This window comes from Fukomys damarensis, unplaced genomic scaffold (genome assembly GCF_012274545.1).
Source record: "Fukomys damarensis isolate Sample0158 unplaced genomic scaffold, DMR_v1.0_HiC HiC_scaffold_37, whole genome shotgun sequence".
NCBI classification, from domain to species: domain Eukaryota; kingdom Metazoa; phylum Chordata; class Mammalia; order Rodentia; family Bathyergidae; genus Fukomys; species Fukomys damarensis.
The window spans coordinates 15,157,991-15,163,365 of record NW_022900949.1 but is presented as its reverse complement, the minus strand read 5'-3'; positions in this window follow the sequence as shown (position 1 = coordinate 15,163,365).

The following is a 5,375-nucleotide window of genomic DNA, read 5'->3' as shown; positions in this document are numbered from 1 at the left end:
TACACAATATGTTACATGTCTATGAATGTTTCTGTCTCTCTATATTTGCATTGTTTAATGAAAATACACTACTTTATATTGCCACCACATTCATTATGTATAAACTAATAAATGTTTGCTCATTGTGGATGATTTTCCAATAGAAGTTTCCTATATTAAGAATATAACGACTTTTGCCAGGTGTGATGGTGTACCTCTACAATCCTAGCACTTGGTAGGCTGAGAAAGGAGGATTTCTATGAGTTACAAGCCAGCCTAGGTTGCACAGTGAGTTCAAGAATGGTCTAGAGAGAACCTGCCTTGAAAAAAATATATAGAAAGCTTTATGATGAATGCCATTGTTAAAGGGCACTGGAGCTAAGGGATAATGTAAAGTTATTAATGAGTCTTTACTCAAGTCTTTAGGCTAGCACCTTCATTTCATGCATATTTTCTTTTTTGATACCCATGAAACTTTCAGCCATGATCTCCAAATAATTCTGCACAATTTAATGGAATTATAGGTCTCATGACTATGATCTAGACCCAGAAAGCTATATTAAATTATGTCTAGTTCAGGAGGACATTAATGAAAGGGATGAAACTGCAGACAGGAAAGCATCAAACATATTGATGCCACCATGCTGATTGTGAACCACTGATACATTTTCTTATTGCTATGAATAACAATATATGAATAACAATATAAATAACAAAATAAAATTTCCTCTGGTTTTTTGCCTTTACCACATATTAACACAAAATGCACTCATCATTTGTTTAATATTTCCTCAATACAATTGTTTCAACTAATCACCTCAGATATCAAGGCTAAATGTCAAAGATATCAACAACCTGCCACATCTTACAGAAATGATATTTCTGCATCAGCAAACAAGACTTAAAATTACATCATCAGTCACTGAGTAGCATGCTTGAATTAGTTTTCAATTTTTCCTAATCATAAGTAAGTTGAAGAAAACATGTGGACAGAACCATCTCAGTTATACATAATGAATGTGTGCCTTCTATCTGTGATCTTTTTTCTATAATCACATTCTTTCTTCTATAATTTTTTTGCAGCAGTTATCACTAATTGATCTGCCCAGTTATCCACCAGAAATCCCATAAAATAGAGCTGATGGAGCAAGGAATCTCATCCTCGAGTGACAGGGATGAGAAATGACTAGCTGAGATTTGAAGGCTGCAGCCAGGTGCCTCTATAAAGTGTCTTTCATAAAAAATGCTACCTGTGTCTTTTCTGTAAAAAATCATGAAGAAACATTTTGAAATTTAAAGCTAAATTATCCTGTCTACAAAGAAGACTTATCTTCACAAAAGGCCCTCAGGTTTATCTAAATAATGGATTACACATTATGGAGAGTTTCCTCATTCTGATTGTCCTCTGTATCATCGAATTCATGAACATCTAAGAAATGGTTACAAGTGACCTATTTTGGGTTATAGCTGGTGAGATATTTATCACCAGTATGGGCACTCTGAGAAGAAAGCAACAATTCATATAAGATTACAGCAATCCTCACCACATCCAAGATCATAAACTTTACAGTCCTCATTTCTTCAATTTTCACTTTTTGTCCTTCCATTATTCTACCTGAACCACATGTTTATCCTCAATAGGAGGAACCAAATCTCCTGGCAGTCTCTTCTAACCCTTCATTTCCCTCAGCACTTACTGATCTGCACTATGGCCAGGGTTGGTCATTATCGTAGAGGCAGCCTCTGTCCTCAGGACTGATATTCATGCATATCAGACGAGAGCTTCTTGGTGTAAAAAAAACAAAGAGTAGACATGCTGGTGAAACAAACTTTAGCAGAGATAATTGAACTGAAGGTCTGCAGGCCTGGGCTCATTATTGACTATTATATGACTTTGGAGGCTCAATGCACAGAGCACATAATTAGCCAAGTTGGTCCACTTTGTTATAAACTTTAAGGACAATCTAATATTAATTAGGAAAGAAAAAGAAGAGGAACTGAATGTCCACAAATGTTTGGTGACTCTATGAAGGAGAAAACTTACAACTACTACATATTTATTGCATTTCTTTTTCATAATAATTCAGTTGGATTTTATTTAAATTTTTATTATGCTATATTTAACTTCTGAAGGAAAGTTTATAATTCAGTGCTTATTTACATTTATGCTGCAACAACATCCATATCCAGAAATTTTTCATCTTCCCAAACTGAAACTGCCCACACATTATTAAAAACTCCCATTTTTCTCACCCTCAACACTGGCTACCACAATTTATCAAATATCATGAGAAATTAAAGCCAATATACTTCAAGATAAAGTGATTGAAGATGAAGAATTTAGAGTTCTATTTTTTTTCCTTTTTTTAGCACACATTTCAGATATATAAAATGTATGTTTGTATTTGTGAATTGGTAAAATATACACATAAAATTTTAATTGCCCTTCCCCTTCTAATCACCCCCTCCCCTGCCATTTCCAGGTCTCCTTCCCATGTCCACAAATTCCTCCCCTCTTTTCTATCATTTCTCTTTTATTTTGCCCTTTGAATCATTAATATTTTGGATTTTCATGTCAGCCTACATTAACCTCCTTGTCTCAGGACTGAAATTAGACTGTTCTCTTGTAAGCCTTTTTGGGCAATGTTCAATGTTTTTATTTCTCAGGCTGTAGAGGAAGGATTCAGCACAGGAGTGATCATGTTGTACTGATTGAGTCCACCAAATGCTTTCTTGAAAAGTGTGACAAATCTGAGCCAAGCTACATAGCAACATTTGCTCTACAAAATGAGCAAACTCCTGACAGGTGAGACCTATAGTTAGAGAAGATTTATTTTCCCATGTGAATATGGCATTCTCAGAATGGAAGAGATAATAATAAAACTACCCAAGAAGAAAAAAAAACCCAAATATTCATTACCAGTTAAATACATGATCATGTTATTGGAAAGTTGTCAAAACAGTAAGAATTAAGAACTTGTAAGCGCTGGGAATTCAGCTCAGTAGTGTTGTGCCTGCCTTGCAAGCACAAGGTCTGGAGTTAAATCCCTGGTACCAAAAATAAACAAACAAACAAATAAGGAAGTAAAATAAATAAATGAGTAAAATTCTTAAAAAGAACTTGGATAGGATCACAGAAGCAATCTGATAATTCCACATCCTTGAAGTAGATAAATTATATAGTAAAAAATAGTACAGCAGAGAGTCTAAAAGACTGAACAAAATGGACAAAAAAAACAAAGTGAAAGAGGTGAAGGTTCATGATGGCTGGGTACTTCAGGGGGTGACAGGTGACCATGAGCCAATCATCGGACTTTGTGTAAGAATCGTGTCATCCATACCTCCAGAAAGTTCATAAATAGGAATCTGCATCAGGTGACCCTTGTAGAAGAAAAGGCAACTGTCATGGAAATGATCCTCAGTCATCTTTGGGTCAACTGTTGGCACAAAACAGGCATTATTCCAGGATAGACAGGAGAGGAAGAAATACATGGTGGTGTGGAGGTGGGAGTTGGAGCTGACAGCCAGGATGATGATAATATAAAAATAGGATAGCAGTAGGTCTGGATCTCTGAGTGATTTCTGTGTTGGAATTCTGAGACACATTTTAAATTTGCGGTTCTACATTGCTTCAACACCTTTTGAAATGGAATATTACTCAGCCATAAAGAATGAGAAAATAGATTAATTCATAGGAAAATGGATAAATATTGAAGATATACTCCTAAGTGAAATAAATAAGTCACACATGTGTAAATACCGAATAGTTTCTCTGTTGTGAATAATCTGCAATAATACATAGAATCCTAATAAGATTGCTGACATTTAGAAATGGGAAGAAAGGAGTTAAAGGTGTAGGGAAGGTGGGATGGGTAGGGGAAGGGTAATAAGGGAAAAGAAAAAAATGTGAGATAATGAAAAGATGGAAATAAATTGTTTGTAGACCGGGAGGGGAGGAGGGGGTGAAGGGAGGGCAGGGGTAAGGGGAAGAAAATGAGAATCAAGACTTGTCGTGTAGAGGTACAAGATCCCAACAATGAATGTAACTGTACTGTATTCCTAAAATGTACCAATAAACTCAATTAAAGCTGAAAAAAAAAAAGAAATGGAAAGGAGGGTAGGGAGAAGGCATCAAATAATTCTCACCCAGAACTCTGGATGTATTCTGAATTCAAATAGTCAGTAGGGTTGTATGCGCACTTCAGGACAATCAACCTTAAAAGATATTTCTCAGTTATTACAAGCCCATGAAATTTGAGGTCTGTCTTTTCATAATTCCATTGCCCTGAATACTTGTCCTCCAAAGGTTACCACTGCAAAGAATTTGGTAAGTAGATTTTTCTCACATTTTCCATGTCAGTTTTGATTTATATATCCACAATGAGGTCTCTGAAACACTTACTAAAGTGAGCCTAAAGCTCTTCTAAGTAGTCTACAACATAACACCTTCTGTCCTGGAAAAATAGTAATTTACAACATGTGCATTTAAGTCTTTATGTGAAATACATTCAAGTACTTCAAAATTTTTAACTGACACACTACATATATTAACAGAAAAGAGGACAGGATTGAAATTGTTATTTTATAATTCCTGCAATCTTTTCAAAATTCTTATGCTCCTCTCTTTATTGTGCAAGTGAAAATTCAAAAAAATAGATGTAAAATAATTGTTTGAATTCCAATAATTGAGCAATTTTACATTAATCAAATTTCCCCATCAAAAAACTAGTCCGTTTCTACTATGTTATCTTACATTCAACAAATACACTTTAAAATATCTGCAAAGTATGTTTAATAACAATTCTTTCCTGATTGTTGGCCATGACATTCCAACTTGTGTATGAAATAGTGCCTTGGGATAGTAGCCTTCAAGTGAGATCTTCAGTGCCCCATCATGAACTTGCTCTCTACTCACAGTGAATATCAATGTTTCCTCTCAAAGGAGTCATATTCCATGGTGGAAGTAGAGAGAAACACCCATGTGTGTGCATCTAAGTATAGTTTTAGAATTGAATATTTAGTTATTACAAGCTTTTTCAAATAAAGTATCATATCATTGTGGAACCAGCAATGTTATTGAAGAATACAGTTTTTAAGTGAATTGGAGCTGGAACAATTTGAAATTATATTATATCCCTCAGGCTGATTCCCATGTAGTTTATCACCACATTCTCTTTATGTATTTTTTAAAAATTTTTTGATGATCATGAAAATCACTGTGCTATGATCTCTGACTTTTTTGTTGTTTTGAGTGTTGTTAAGTGGACTCTTATGGCCCAGTCGTACATGACAGGGATACACCTAAGAGATTTTGTTGCTCAGGAATATTTGTGAAATTATTACTTAAATGTCATATAGTAGATAACAGCTGATTTTTGAATAGGATAAAAATGATT